This window comes from Triturus cristatus, chromosome 5_2 (genome assembly GCF_964204655.1).
Source record: "Triturus cristatus chromosome 5_2, aTriCri1.1, whole genome shotgun sequence".
NCBI lineage: Eukaryota > Metazoa > Chordata > Amphibia > Caudata > Salamandridae > Triturus > Triturus cristatus.
In genome coordinates, this window is record NC_140588.1 from 47513269 (window position 1) to 47530502 (window position 17234).

The window sequence follows — 17234 nt, forward strand, 5'->3', positions numbered from 1 at the left end:
AACTGAACATATGGCCAACAGTCTCTCCTTGATGAAAGAGCATTTACAAAAGTGTTGTTCACTCCTATGTTCAATCAACTACATCGCTGTTTAAATACATTTCTGAGAACTGTGTCTTACACCTTCCAAACTGCTTCACAATAAATTAGATTTCACTCACCAGATTGCCCACCTATTGTCATTTTCAGTCATTATTACATGTGACTGTGGTGGGTTTACAAGTGAATAGGCTAAACATGGGGTCCCTGCCGGGTCCCCTGTTTTTGTTTCTTTCATACACACATTCAACACCTTCTTTTCATTCATGCCTGAGCAGTTCTCTACTCCACAGGCAAGCTTTGGATTAAAACTGTTACCTCAAAAGCAGATCAAATGGGTTGGATCCTGGAAGTTCATCAGATATACGATTTATCTCAGGTCCCCCCTCGTTTTGGCAGTGAATCCGCAGAGGAAGGGATGTTGGTTCACTGAAAAACATAGGAGGTCTGGGTGACCAAGAAACTCTATGGGAATAAATCTGACAGACACTACTTTCAAAATCTAGGAGATCCCTGGAGCTAGTTGCATAAAGGTTTCCACCAGGGTTACCTTCAAAATCTGTGGCTTGTGGCCTCTGTACATTTTTTACTTCAAATTTTGACTCCTATTAGGGGTATGGAATTTAATAAAAACATCTACTTGTCCATGGGACAGGATGCTTCATAAACCTACTTGTCCTGTAACAAAATCCACTCATCCCTTTGGTGCCATGTAGTGTGGTGACACATTATGACCTCAATCTCACGGATAGCCTATCTGATTATGCCAGGACTCATATTTTGGTAGGATTTGAACACTAGCAATTCCCTTATTTTGCCACCTCTATGCAGATATATATTCTGGGGCTGGCGGTAGCGCTAAGCAATAGTTCCAGGATTGGAATGCCCTTTTGAGTCTGTGCAAACCTACTAACTTGCTTGTTCTAATTTGCAAGATTTAGGGGTTTTCATTAGCTCATCTCTGATCTTTTCCCATACTGAGACAGGTTGGAAATGTACTCCTGACAAAGGCAGAACTAAGACTTCTTCTATTGTCAGGGAATAAAGTGGTTGGAGGGAAAGTGAGCTTGTAAATGCTCAATGGATTTATGCATGAGGAAATCTACACATGCACATTTGCTGGTGCTAAAATGCTGTTCACAAATATTTTCTAGGAGTGCTATTTCCTGGCCTACTTTAGAAAATTCTTGTGAATTTATTAAAGCCGTAAATCTGCACTAATGCAAGGACATATACCATCGGTGCACTTTTGTGACTTTCTTTAAGAATTGGGCCACTAATTAGGTGTGGCGTTAACCAACTACAATTGTTTTTACTAAAATTCTATCTATCGGCTGGCTTCACTGTGAGTGACAGCATTCTGCTCTTTCACAAGGAGCATATCAGCACACAAAATAGTTTTGTTCTGTCCCAGGGACTACTGTGGCAATGTATGCTTTTTGAAAACAAAAAATATTTTAACTGTTTGCCAATGTTTGTTATAATAGTGAGGCCATGGCAGCTCCAACAACAATAAAGTTTTACAAAAACAATGTCAAAACAAAAAACACATTGACAAAACCAAAAGGCTGACCACCAATTTCAGACCTTTTGTCTTTGTCAGTGCTCATTTAGTTTCATGTTTCCCATAATGCTGAAACTGGTTACATTGATTTTCCATTATGAATGTTTTTGAGAAATACTAACATTTTACTAAATGATACTTCAAAGAAATGGTACATGAAATTTCACAGTAGTTTAGCAAAACCTTTTTTCCTAGTGCATTATTTGTGAACATTTATTTTTGAAAGCAGAGGATCTTCAATGTTGCTTTCAAGTTTCTGCAAATATTTGCATCGAGTCAGAGAGTATTCTGGGAGCATTATACGTAGCCTCATATTGTTAAACTTTGCAAGCCTGTACACATTGTTACTTATACTAGAACCCCTGTTAGTCGTGCAGTCCGAACTTACTACATATCCTTAGAGCGCTCACCTTTTGGATTAATAAACCATCAATACAAGTTTAAACTACATTAAAAGAATAACAAGAATGTTACCTTACCTGTAGACAAGGCCCTTGCCAATGCAGCCAAAGGGTTTTTGCTGCAGGGGCTTGAGCCTACTTGTCCCAAGGACAGACTAAACATGAAAACTTGCTATCCTTGACCTGAAACAGGGCGTGGGCATGGGCTATAGGAATTCAACACACCTGCTCCTATGCCTTCAGACTCCCACTCCCAATTGATTAACTTTCTCTTTTCCTCAGTATCAATATTCTGCTGCTGACATAACAGGTGCTTTAGATCGTCTACACAAGAGCACTGACACAGATGTGTCATTCAGTCAAATAAAACAAAAACAATAGCACCCTGAGAAATGTAACTCCTAATCAAAAAACAAACCACGATTGAACCATCTAAATAACACTGACACACCAATAAGCAGTGCTTAATTTGAGCTGGTGGTTTCCAGTGCTCAGCACCGGCACTTAATTGGTTTCCGGTGCTCGGCACCGGCACCTAATTGTCAACATCATTCTTAGAACAGTCCACCACATGGTGGCGCTGCTCATCTAATTTAGAGATGAGCAGAACAATGGTAGTTTAGGATTACAATATACAGTAAAATGGCTAATACCTGCCTCCCCAGCCATCCCTTTAGCTTTGGGGACCTGGAATAATATGAACTTTCGCATTTACATGCGAGAGAGATGGTTAGTAGTTGTTTTGACAGCGATGACAAGGGCGATGGGTGGTGCAAGCTGCAGTGGCCTCCTGATCAGAGCTCTGGCACATAATATTTTACAAATTAAGCACTGTAATAAGTGTAACCGTATTAATCCTTTTGTGGACAGTTATTCCGCTGCACTAGCATCATTCCAATGCAGGCAGTAGCATTATTGTCCTCATAGGCACCACACTTACATATAATTTAACTCTGCCTTGAGGCTACTTCAAAGCTCTACAGGAGAGGAAAGGAGAGAACAAAGTGGAATGGATGGGTAAGGCAAGGAAGGGATACTTGAGTGGCAAGAAGGGAAGATAGTTTAATAAAGCATTAAAAACATTCTTAAATATTATGTAAATCCATTTTCTCAAAACATATTTTTTCCTGCAAATACTTTTAGGATTGTTGAAATACTGTGCATACCAGTATATTTGATTCAGGCAAGGCAAAAATAAAAATGTAGTATCAGGCATTTTATGTGTCCGTGAGGTATGAAAAATGTCCTAAATATAATACCAACCAGTCGCGAGTCATTTTTGAAAACAAAATTGAGAAATCTTTTCTTCCATCACACTTTTATTATGAAATTCAAAGATAACTACCTCAACACACATAAACAATTCATCACTTGCCTTTGTAAGATGTTTCGTAACTGTTGAAAGTCTAAGAAATTAAGGGGGTCATTACGATGACGGATGAACTTTAGTCCGTCCGCCGTCGTCACAGGGATTGGGACCGGCCGCCTATATGGCGGCAGTTCCGCAAGTGCAATTACAATGTGACCACCACTGTGGCAGTCACATTGTGCATGTTTACCATTGGATTGGATGCTGCTGGCTGCAGCTCCCGCCGCAATGGTAAAAATGCCTGCCACATGGTGCAGGGAAATGTTGGGGAGCACCATAGGTGCCCCCTTAAGTGCAAAACTAACATGCCCCTGCTTAAGGGGGGGCCCGCTAGGCACGGTGCCTGCTAGGCACCGCCACTATTCTAGGTATGCTTTCCGGGTCCGACAGGCAATTGTAACGATTGTTTGTGTCGTACCCGTGGCGGACGGACTTTCCATCCACCAGCAATCCGTCCGCCATCCTTATCTGGCGGGCGGGGAATTGCCACACGATAGTGGTGAATCCGCCACCGGCAAGCTGCCGGTGGTGGATTCACCACTGTCATAATGACCCTCTAAGATTGCATATAAAAATGTGTTCCTAACCCTGGCATATATCCTTAAAAGAAGTTGTTGTTTTGCAATTGGAGGGTTTTTGTGTTTATTTGGAAGCTGGGAAGTCTGAAGTGCCAGAAGAGGCCATAGCACATCAGGCTGCTATGTTTTTAATGAAAGTATTTGTCACAGATAAATTCACTTGGATTCTATTCTGTCTTTGTATGTCACTTCTTGAGAGAACTTCAAGGCACTAGTTGTCTCATATTTGCCTTCATTCGGAAACAAAACAACGCATCTGAATGTCAGCCAAACAGCAGGTCAATTGGAAACCAAGTCAAAACAACCCGACCACTTTTATTTTTACTCACGCAAGACCCGCATACAGAAAGCAATGCCATGGTTTGGTAAATGAAATCTTGCTCTTTTCAAGAATCTTAAACAAGCAGCAAGACATACTGAAAGAGTTTTTCCAAACAATCTTAATATGGTTGTTGGATGTTGGGAGAGAGAATTTCTGTGGCTAGAAATTGCTAGATTTCCAGTGTAAGATTTTTTGATGTGGCCGAGGTGTCAGTGCACGTTTTATTGTGTGCTATTGAGAATAGTACCAAACCATACTACACATGATAGCTCGGAAACAGAAATAATGTATATATTCTGATATTTCAAGTGCTCTCACATGGACTGTCTCCTTGACAGGTGTACAAAGCACTGTGTAAATATCCATCCATACCATACATTAGTTCTTTGCCAACCACCAAAGACACTTTTTTAATTTTCTGATACTTCCAAACATATAATAGCTTTCAGTGATGCCGTCTTAAGTGCTTCAGTGCCTCGTCCGAAGTAGAAAGTGCCAAATAAATAACGATTCCGCACAGTGCTATGCAGTATATCTCGCCCTCCACCAAATACATCTTTCCTATTTTCTGGTACTTCACCCCATGCAAGCGCTCTAACTGATGCTGCCTCAAGCCGTTCAGCGTCTTGTCAGGAGTAGACAGCACTTTACACATAACCATTCAATACCATACAGTAGATCTCTGCTCTCCACTAAAGAAATATGTTACTATATTCTAATATTTCACTCAGTGACAAGAGATGCCACTGGCACTGTCTTCAGCATGGGGTATTATTTTTTGCAATTGAGGTGTTGCTGAAATTTTGCAAAACTCTGCCGAAGACAACTTTTATAAATAAAATAAGACATCGCAGTGCTTTTCTTTTTTTAATGGTGTATATATGCATATATGTGCTTCGCACAGTTTTTGTTGTAAATCTTCAATTAGAATGTTTTACTATCACTGATAAAATGTATATATTTCTCACTGATAAAAAAGATGGTATCTTAATACAAAGAATTTGTAGAGACAAAATTTGCAACAACAAATGCAACACTTAAATATCGTTTTGCTTAAATACGTGCGTATCATTTTGTTCTTAAAAACTAAACCTCTGAAAAAACATAAAACAAAAATTATTTGTTTGTTCAATGACTTTCACTCACATATTCTTTAACCTAACCAAGTTTTGGTACACTTACTCAGTAGTCCATCGAGGCAAATATACATTTAAATATTCAAGCTTGCACTCACTAAATCATTAATCATTCCAATTTCCACATCAATCACCCATTCATTAACAGATACACAACATTAGTTTTAAAATAATGAGAAAATATATAACTTCCCAAATACCAAAACGTTGGGCCATTAGCAATGCTATGTTTTTATGTTTTTCGCTGATGCTGACAACATCGGGTAAAAACATTGCAGAACCCAATAGGTATGAATTGGCAGAGCCAAAAGGCGAGGCCTGTTGGCTTTGTCACTGTTTTGTTCTGTAGCATCCATTTTTAGGTCTGTCTTCAGTTTGTATAAGCCCGGCTCATTAGCAAGCCAAGTAATTGTGTTTCGCATTTCGGTCACACACATGCCGTTGTGAGAGTTGGAGCGTGCCCTTTAAGAACACTCATACACCACTATGATGCAACTTCTCCTAAATTATTGAATAATTATGGTGTTTCGTCTTCTGTGGCTGCCATGTGTTAAAGCTTATGCTCAATACATTACTGTTTTATTGGTTATGGTGGCAAGTCAATAAGTAGCCAAGGCTAAAATCTAGACCTGTTTATTATGAAAACCTCCAGTAAAGACAATAGGCCTAGCTTTTTTATTGTGAAAACCATTTGCTAAAATAAACGTGGCTTTAACCGTGGATTGTTGTCGCAGTGTATTACAGGCTGTAGACAGGTATTTTATTACTTGAAACCTCACAGATTACCATAGTAGACAATAGTTTGGGAGTTTGTCAAACCCGTTAACAAACCTTGGGGGTAGAAGATTTTCATTGTTACAATCCTCGTTAGGCCCTTTAAGGAGGAGCTGTATGTTGCTTTGCCAACTGCAATTGTGTACATATTTGTAATTTTATAACTGTATTTATGATGGTGCTACCATATGCGCATGTCAGTGGGCCGGTGTGGATAATGTCCATTGATCAACCCAATGGTAAAGGCTAAAGGCCTTATTGAATCTTTGGGAAAAGTTATGCCATATTTCCTAGATTTGGTCTGTTTATGATGGGCTGTTATTAGACTGTGGCCAACGGCTGCAGGCAGGTATTTTATGAAATGGAAACTCACAGATCAGATTACCCTAGTAGACAAAGGTTTTGGTTTTGGTGACCTAATCGAACAAACCGTTTAGCATTAGAAGGCTTGGAGCGTGATAATCCTTAAACAGTTATTATATGCTGGTCCAAAACTATACCATCTCATAGGCAGTCTGCTGTAGAAATCACATTTTTGTGAAAGGAAGATCCTGCACGCCTATTGTGACATGTGCTGTACCAATCGCTCATTCTTATATTCTTCATTGTATTTTAATCTGTGCGTTCTTTTTAGCTTTTATGACACAAGTTGTCGAAATAAAGCCTAATGATGATGATAATCCATGTTGGGCTATTTTAGGAGGATTTTATGGTCTTGATCGTGGCAATTTTGTACATATTTATACGTTTATTACTGTGTACATGATGGTTGCCTTGCGGGAAGGCTTGTGCTCAATATTGTTGATCTGATTTGGTTATTGTAAGAAAGCAAATTATTAATTGGGGTTGATGGTAGTCCACCACAAGTGATAAAGTTACTAACCTGCTAGGTGCAGACAAAGTTTTCAATGTTTAAGCCTGTGTTCAACCCCTGGTAGCTATGGCACACAGCAGACAGGCTTAACTTAGTGAAAATGTGTTAAACATTTAGAATTACCAAAACATTTAAAAAGTCAGAAACAAAACACAATGAAAATCTCACTCCAATTTATAAACATAGGGAAGAATATAATAAGCAAAATTACATCCCCATTCCAAAAATAAAAAAAAGGAATCATGGATATGATTTTTTTTAAAATATTTAAGAGATAAAGCACTAAGAAAAAGTAAACACTAATCATTAACAACTGTTCGTGGGTAACTGGGACCTAGGCGAGGTCGTGCCTTGAACAGATTGGCTTGGGCTGGTTTCTTACAGCCCTCCAGAGGTCAAGAAATCCAATATTTTTTTAAGTCTAACCTTTTCTGAGATTTTAAAATAAGTCCTTCTCAGCACCACCAAGGCTCCGAGAACTTCAGGGACAGTACGTAGGGGTCAGAACTTACCCAGCAGAGGCCACCAGCAGGTTCTAGACCTCTTCTAGATAGCTGCACACTTCAGGAAAAAGACTGTTGTTTCTCTGTAGCCACACAAGAGGTCAATCAGCTGACCCATAGAGCCCACTTCTTTGTCCTAGGTACACATGGGAGCAGGTCCAGCCCTTCAGGTCTCCTCACAGGTCTCGAACAGCTCTGTTCTTCCACAGACCGAGAGAGTGTTCTCAGGCGCCCTGGTGATGTGCCAGCCTTGTAAGTATCACTAGCCAGTGGGTGGGTGTGACTCCTGAACACTCTCTAATCAACGGGGAAGAAGTTCCCAGGTGTAAACTATCCAATAGAGCTTTAGACTAAGAGAAACCCAAGATAGCACAGGCCATCTACCTTTGGAGGGAGCTCCCTCTTCCTCTCCCTCTGGATTGCTGTCCAATTGGCTACCCTCGACCTAAAGAATGAAGGTTTCCTCTTCCTTAGGTCTCACCTAAAAGTAAACTATGGCTTTACCTCCACCACTTTCAAATTAATGAGGTTCTTGAGACCTCCACAGCAGTGCTTTCTGAGCTGATGTGGGTCACTTGCCCCACACTTCAGGAGCAGTTTTCGTACCTCAATACAGTCAAGCACTCACATTTTTTTTTAGACCTTTAGCCATTAGCATGGGGAATGCAGTGTGACTAAAAACCATTGGAAAAGACAATACGTCCCAAAGGCTCCACCTATTGGCTGTGCCAATGCTTGTTATATTTAGCAACATTTCTATGCTTCGCCTCACCCATCTTTGGAAATTGTGAACTGGGACTCGAAATTCATTCCTACATTCAACTCTAAAAACCACAGAAATTCACTGGTTAGAGTTATCTTAAGTAACTATAGCTCGTGCCCAATGGTAACTAGAACTCATAACTCCGCGATGCATATTTTTCTCATCAAAAATGTAATTGCAAGTGTTGCAGTGATATAATCAACTATTGCTTAGAAGATGTAATGAGTGATAAAATATGTGTGGTAACTAAGAATGTATGGCGAGGACGTGAGTTCTGGTCACCATATGGCACAAGTTAGAGTTACTTAAGATAACTATAACTGGTGAATTTCTGTTGGTTTTAGTGTTTAAAACATTATGTTGTTACTGAACATTTCACCTAACTAGAACATTACTTTAGCATATGTTTTTTTCTGTGAATTTTTAGGTGTTTTTTTAACATAAAGTAATATTGTATTACCATACATAAAGCCAACCTCCTGCCACATATGTTCTTTGGCTGTTTGTAGTAGGGGGTTGGTCATAGGCCTCGGTCAACCCCTCGCAGGCAGCCAACCACTCGCCTCACAGGGCCTTTGGCCACAACCAGGCCTCTTTTTTTTAAAAAAAGTGGGGTGCCCTGGTGCTCGCCTGAGGCATTCCACAGCTAAGTTCCTTGATGGGGCTACAGGGGTAGGCCCAGGGCCCCCATAGCCTTGCCAGCTCCTCTGCTTGCACCCATCATGGGTCCAACGGAAGCAGGCATTGCTCCAAACCAATGGGAGGAATTTTTATTTCCTCCCGTGGGATGGAAGCAATCAAAGCATTTACCTGCCCAAGACCGTGGGCAGGAAAAAGTTTTGTTCTCCCATTGAGTGGGAGCAGCTTTCTGAAGGGAAGTAGATGGTGTCTCAGGGGTTGGGGACCGCGGGACACTTATTACATTTTCAGCCCTGGGGGATGGGGTACTCTTGAAAGCATAGGAAGAAAGGGCCATATAGACCCTCCCCTCCAAATGTTATATAGCCACAGGGATGCAGTTATTGGGACCTCTTGGTGGCTTTGGGGCACACGCCCACCCTCTTAAATTAACACTTTGTCTTTCCCCCCCTAGGGGGTGTCTGGCTACTCGTACCCTACCCCCTTATGTCTTTAGTTGCATTTTTCTTAGGACTTTGGACCAAGTTCCAAGTCCTAAGATGGCTGCTACCACATTCTAGTAGAGGTGGTGGTGGCAGCCAACCAGATCTCAGGATGAGATATGTCTGCTCCATGGATCCTCTGCGGCTTGATATATATCATGTGTTTGCAACCTTACATGTTTCAAAACTACTGAATGGATTTACACCAAACACACAAACTGTTTCTGCACCAAGACCTAGGCTTCTGCCAAATCTGGTGTAAATCCGTCCAGTTGTTTGGGCTGTAGCTGTGTCTAAAGTCCCTATGGAAAAATGAATGGGGAAGACTCGTTTTGCCCCCCCTTCTTTTTCCTTAGCCCACGCTTGACGGATCACCCCTAAACTTTCCATGTGCAAACTAGTCAAAAAGTAGCACTTTTTTGGATGGTTTCATGGAGATTCGTCAAACAACACCAACGTTATTAGCAACACAAAAAAGGCATTTCCTATGGAAACACGATCTTAACTGTAACTACCCAGTAAGACTGCCAGATAGAGCAGTGGCCAGGGCAGCTTAATGGCTTTCTGCTGTGAAGCCCAAATAACTACATAATGTGTCTGTAGAGTCATAGAGAGAATATTACGGTCTGAATTTGACAATCTTTGAGTTCCGAAAAAATATGTGTTGTTTTTGTGCTTTTCCCCAACAACCTGCGAAGCACTGCTTTGGTTTTCAGTGGACTCAGACAATTTATGTAATAATGATTGTTTCGATGTAGCACTTGCATTTTTTTTATATTTAGTAGAGCTTACATACCAGCTGAAGCTATTGGATATGTCAGTGGCACTCAATGTATCAACCTCAGAAGGATGGAAGGATGGAGTTGACCATACTGAGATTTCCTACCATTGACCTGCAGTTTACTGAGGGATCGCAACAGCAAGACTTTAGTCTCTAACTGTCTCAAGGGTATATCAACATGTAAAAATATTTCTGCAAATTATTGTTAAGAAAAGTTCTCAAGTGTTTTCCTCTCCTTTGACCCCTTTTATGGAATGTTTTTCCAGCACCTGCAAGTAAAATGGCCCAAAATAGACTATAACCGCAGCAGTAATTAAAATTCCTCAGTTTTATTTAAAGTGACTAAAAAAATACATTCCCTTCATGTTTGCCTTGAGCTTTTCCTTTCATGAATGAGTGTATTTTCAGATGCATTGCGCTTCCCTTGCTTGCTATTGGTTGAAATACCAGGAAAATGAACACGCGGCACCGCATTTCTCAATTAATTTATTGCCATAGGCAAAGAAGTCGGTAAAGATTTTTTTTAAATACTAAGGCACATATTATACAAGACAGAACAAGCTACACTCAAAAAGTGCAATAACTGAAGAATTAGATATTAGGAGCTATGATCTAGAAAGTGCGGTAGGAAGGTCACAGTAAAGGTGATAACCGAACCCTCCTCCTTGGAATGGAGGATTCGGTTATCATGCTGTGACTGTGTCTTGGACGTATGTAAAACACTATATACCATAACTGAAGTCACCCTGCATGTAATGGTCTAACAGATTGAATAATTCATTGCATATCTGAGTGTTGTGTTTTTACCGGATAATTGACCTGTGTGAAAAAGATATTTTTGAATATTGTAATTTAATTATTCTTTGGCCCTGATGAAGCAGCATTTGCAGTCATGAAACGTGTGTTGGGCCATCTTCCTGGGTGACCGAAATTTAATTTGTGGCTAAATCATTTTCAGTAAAGTAATCAAAATAATTGAGGAATCACAGAATTGGCCACCGTGGTGTTTACCAAAAAACAGTAGCGTTCTCAAACTCTCTCTGTTTGTATTTCGTAGAAGGCTGTAGCAGGCGGGAGATCGGAACAGTATGATCTATAGAGCCTCTTCTTGCCTCAATGCCAATACTTCAGGTGCTCTTTGGGCCTGCTTTCTTGTCAGTGTCATTGGCTTGCTTCTTTTTCAGTGGCTTTCCTTCCTCTTCATGTGTGTGTCCCTCTCATGGAGCACAGCCTCTTTGCCATCCTTTTGATTGGATGACGTGTATTCTTCACTGCTTACATCAAGGAACTACTTTTTTCTTTTTCGCTTAGCACTCAATCGGACTGCATGTTTTCCTCGCTATGCCTCATATTCTACTTCACCTATCAATTACCTGTCCCCCAGTATTCTCCTTTTTGCTCCCTTCTATCTTACAAAGCTTGTCACTTGCATCCCCCCTTCTCCGTAAGGCGTTTTGTAATTATTTATTTCTCTCCTCCCTCCCACTTCAAGTGCCTCTGTTGCCCCCTTACCCTATCCCCCATCCTCCATCGCCGAGCCACGTTGGCATCTTCCCATACCTCCCCTCCATTGTTCCTCTGACTCTCCCATCCTGGACCGACCGCTCTAGCTTTACTTTCTACTTCATGTCTTTTTCAATACGCCACTCTGCCTTACCTCTCTCATGACCTCACCGTTCTACTTCTTAGTGTGTCTTACTCTAGAGCTCTACCTCACTGTCCCTTCTCTTTATTTCATCTTTATCCCTCACTGCTCTCTCTGCACCTCACTTCTCTGTTTCGAGCTCATCTCATTGTATTTATCTTACATCTATTTCACCCCCTCTCAATATGATCTCTCTTTACCTTATGTCTCTATTGCTCTCTTCATCTGTAGCGCCTCTCTCCCTACTTCTCTTGCATTCCTCTCTCTACCCTCACCAATATCTATCTAATTTGCCTCTCACCTCTTTCTCACTACCTAACCTCTAAATTAACCTCACCGCTCATCTGTTACCTCACCTCTCCGCTTCTCCTCTCTCTTTCTACATATGTTCACTTTACTTCACCTTTCTTTTTAACTTGCACCTTTCTTCATGCCCCACTTTCTCAACCTTTTTTTCTCATCCATTATTACATTCTGTCTCCCTCTCATGTCTCTATGTATCTCCTTTACTATTTCAGCTTAACCACATCATTCTCTCTCAATTCATACATCTCTTTACCTCGCCTCACTAACTCTACCACTCTTCCTGCCTCACCATTCTCTCTCTTTCTTCTTCATCCTTCTCTCCATACCACTGTATAAGGCTCAACTCTCTTTTTCTACCTCACCTTTGTCTCTGTATTACACCTTTTTTTTGTCTACACCCCATGTCTCTATTCTTCCTTGTTCCATGTTTACCTGCCGGACTACTCTATTTTGTTGACCTGTCATCCTGTGCCTCACTTCTCTACCTGTCAACCTCCTGCTTTCTCTATCTTTCCCTCTCCCTAACTTACCTCCTTATCTTACCTCTTTCAGTACCTTGCCCCTCGATGTGTCTCACTCCTATCCCACTTTTTATCTTTCCGTTTCCTTATCTCTAGCTCTCTGTAGCTCTAAAACCTTAGCTATGTCTCTACCTTTCTTTCTCTACCTCTCTCCTCCTAATTTCTATTTCTGCCTTTCTGGGTGCCTCACCTTTCCCTCTTTACCTTATGTGTATCCCCACTTCACACATCTCTCTACTTCATTATTTCTACCTCTCTTCTCCCTCTACTTTACTTCTCTCACTATACCATGCTCTTTCCTTCCTTGTTCTTCTACTACCTTCTTTCTGTCCTCTCTCTAGTCTCTTTCTCAGCAGTGCCAGAGGTCAGCGTCTAGCCAGAGCAGTGTACATATAACACAAGCATTTTCAAAGCCAGTAGGTCTTCCCTCTGTGGCCTATTGGCTTTGCTAATGGTTTTTAGCCTCTCTGATGGTGTGTACTGTGGTTAAGGTTAAAAAAGTCCTTTGACATGACTGCCAGCCTCATTTTGTAGATGCACACCATGCATGTGGATGCCTACAAAATGTTATGGGGATTTTTTTTTATATTTTAGTTACCAATCCAGGTTTGAATTGGTAACTATGAGGAAAGGAAAGCGTGCAAACGTTTTTTTTTTCAAGTGAGCATTGGGGGGACGGAAGCAACGGCGGGACTAAAGCAATACGGGGAAGAATGGGGGAACATGGAAATAACATGGTGGAAAGCAGGGAGAAGACCAGAAATACTGGGGAGGGAGGGTGGGTAAGACGACGAAGCAACACAAAGGTGGGAGGGGTGTAAAAGCAACACGGGGAAAGGCAGGAAAGATAGGGATGGGACACACGGTTGGGGAAAGCAATATGGATGACGTGGGTGTGGGGAAGGAAACCAGAGAGAGAGGAGGAGGGTGTAGGTGGGAGAGGCAATGGGAAGAAGAGCACAGGTGAGCACTACAGTGAGGGGATGGGTAGAAGCACTTGGGTGACATAGAGCGGCATGGAGTGCAGGGTGAGAGAAGTACACAAGGAAGAAAGCTTGACCACAAGTGTGCTTTCATGTAGTGCTTAACACAAAATAAAAAAATTGTGCTTGAAATGCAAGCAGTGGAAGCAGAGATGCCAGCTAATCAAAGAGAGGGAATTCTCTGTGGGAATGATCAACACAAGATTGGCAAGCTGGGACATAATCAAAAAACGTATAACAAAAGAGTGGCAGGAAAGCCAAGCAATACAAAGTGATGAGTGGGCTCCAAGGTCCTCTATGTTCTTCATAAGCCATAATGTGACGTATAGCAGCTGTCTAGTATGCGGGACCTAAAAATGAGAGACGGGACAATGCAAGAAAGAGAGCTAAGGAGAAAATACATATATATCTATATATATTTTATATTTTGAGGCAAATATTGCCAGTGACTGTGCAATGTTGTACAGTTTTTCCATGATAACGATATTGCGCTGCCCCCCCCCTCGTTCCGTGAGAGTTGCCTGTGGGGGAGGAGGATGCTGGTTTGTCCTCCTCTCTTATGATTGCATCACTGAGCTGGGCACAGAGCCGTTATGCTCAGTTTGGCCTCAGTGGGCCATGGTAGGAAGTGCATGTTGATGCAGTGGGGTGCTTCTGACTTAGAGTTAAGCGCCCAGGGCTTGTTTTATTCTTGAAATATGAGAGATGGTGGTCCTTTGCTTTCATCTCGTATAAACCTTTCCCTGCATTTTTCTGGATTATAAGGCTGCTGGATCAGCCCCCAGGCTTTCCTCCAACTGATGACTTTGACTCATCCCTCTCTGGAGGATCGCTTGTGGCCTGATTTATGGCCTCCAGTTTGACAGTTAGCGTTCCAGCCCTGCCATTACACTGTCTCTAACTGTGAGTTAGATCTAACTTCGATTATGGGGTATTTCATGGATCTGTCATATAAGTGAAAGTTAAATAATCTTGTGGCTTGCTTGCTTACGAGTCTTGTAGGTATGGGAGTACGCCTGTAGATGACTGGCTTCTCCCTGTGCAAGGACATTTGCCTGTTCCCTTCTGGTGTGTTCTAAGTGCACCTTTTAGGATGTGATGGATCCTTGGGAACTTCCGGGGCGATTTCTCCCCAAAAGTTAGTTTCCTGAGGTTTGGCAGTGATAGAGTGGATTGAGTGCTCCCTCTCATATATGCTGCCCACATCAGCCTGTGGTTTGAGTCCCGACAAAACCCACTCAGGCCTTTGATCATCTCAAGCCAGTAAAGAGGGACATTATTAAAAAAACACACTACTTGAGGGTGCGATACTCTTTACCTCCATGGGGTTTTCTGATGGTGCCTGTGCCCAGGTTGGGTCTAGACTGGCAGATTTCTGGGGGCCGGACCTGAGGCTCTCTAGGCACACTTTGATGCAGATAAGCCATTTATTTCTCCTGTTCCTGGCAATGATGCTGTCTGCACAATTGCTGTCCTTTTCAAGCATATTGCCTTGTTCTGCCAGCTTTGGTCCTGTGTACGGTCTCCTTGCATTCATTCTTCACTCGCTGACAGTTCCTTCTTCTTTTCTCACTGCAGGGGATTGTGTTGACCTCGATCCCCTCTTGAATGCATTTTCTAATGGCTTCCACCTAGCAGGCAAGGCCCATACATACTGAACACAAGAGATTCATTTCAAAACCTACTTAGGGGGGCTGGAATCCTCAGTGTCAAATACCTCCTTTCCCAAGGCCTTCATTGGGTCTTATGGATGCTATCTAGCATTCCTTACAGATTCTGGTTTGATCAGGGTGAAGGTGAAAGTATTTCTTTGGATTTTGAGCCTCCAAGTTTTCACTCGTGTCCAACTTTGTACTTATGTCTAAAGTGCCAGTTTACTTTTTGGTGCACAGGCCTGAGCAGCCTTGGAACTTTCTATTTTTCTGGCTGTTCTGGACTTCCTGTGCAGCTTTTTCTAGTACTTAACCCTGGTGCCTGGATTCAACCTGGTGACTAAATTTCAAAATGCAAAATCAGATAACCTAGAATCGATCACAGTTTCCCTGCTTGTCCAAATTATGGGATCCTGGGCATAAATGTTATTCCACAGACCCTACTTTTCCTTCAGTATCAGATATGAGCGCACTTTAAAATACTTTAGTTCAGGATGCGCAAGCACCTCTGATATTTGGTTTAATACACTGTAGTGAAGGAAGCCACAGTCCATACTGGGTCCTGTCCGAATTTAGCCTGGAAAACTATCCCTCTTTTTTCTGGAGTTGGTCTGTTTTAGTCTGATAAGCTGTGCCTAGGTTGTGAAGTTCTTCCAAAGAAGGTCTAGCTCCAGATTGGTGTATTGTTGGGCCACGTCTGAGTTCTTTGATAGCTCTATATCTTCTTCTCCTCGGCTGCCTCTTGGCTTTGGGATAAACCCTCTGTCAGTCTGTGTTTGATTGTCACTTGAGCAGCATTAGGTTTATTTATGATCCTCTTTCTCTCTGACTCTTGTTCCACAGCCCCATTGTTCAGGTAGTAGGGTTGAACTTATTCAACTCCCGGTCTATTGGCCAGGTCCGTATTTAGTTTCCTCTCCTTTAGATTTCTCTTTTTTCATTGTTCTGATCCCAAAGCTTCTGGATAAGCTAGGATTCATGTCTGTGATTATGTGTGAACTCACAGCAGGAGGTTGCCTTCTTGGCCCTTTCGGTTCTTCCTTTTGGAAGGGTGCTCCCTTTCTGTCTTCCTGTTCCAGGCATATTTCCATCTGTATGGCATAAGAATGGTAGAGGGTGTTCTGGGTCTACAGTTCCTTGGTCATCCATTTTTGTTGTTGTGGAGACTCTCTTATAGGTCAAGGAATTCATTATGTTTCCTCTGCCTGATGCGGGGAGATCCCTAGAGTGCCTTTCGATCCATTCCTTGGGTCCAATTTTGCCTTCACGTCCTCTGGGCTAGATTTTTGATCTTCTAAAAAGGTAATAGTGGACTGCTCTTCGAGCTTTTATGTCTTTTGGGGTTTTCAGCTCTAGCTTACGAGTTTTTGTCCCCTTCCATCTGTGAAATTCGGTTGTTGGCGTGGCATGAGGGCTTTTTCTTGTGTCTTGCGATTTTCCTGAGCCTAGGCCTTGATTGCATGGGGTCCTTCTTGGTATTCGCGGGTTGGAGTTCCTCTTTATCCTGGATCATTTTTGCCTCATGTCACTGGTGTTGTGCATGGCTCAGGCTATGGTATATTTAACGTGAACTAAGAGCCAAGGCAGTTTTCATGTGAGCCCTAAGCGTGGCCTTTATTCTCTTTTAGATGAAGGAGAGCTACAGTGTATTAAACCAAATATAAGAGGTGCTTGCACATTCTGAACTAAAGTATTTAAAAGTACACCCATGTCTGATACCGAAAGAAAAATAGGCTTTGTGTTATAAACATTTGGCCAAGGATCACACAATTTGGACAAGCAGGGAAACCGGTATGGATTCCAGGGTATCTGATTTTGCATTTTGAAATTCAGCCACCATATGGGTCTCTCTCTCTTTATTTATGTGGGGGGTGTTACACCCCAAACACATTCCTGAAGCTAC

General features: G+C 41.9%; 1 protein-coding gene across 10 annotated transcripts in view; it reads left to right on the forward strand.

The window, feature by feature from the left end:
* Positions 1-17234, forward strand: part of FHOD3 (formin homology 2 domain containing 3) — a 1229746-nt gene that overhangs the window by 558640 nt on the left and 653872 nt on the right. The window lies entirely within an intron of this gene.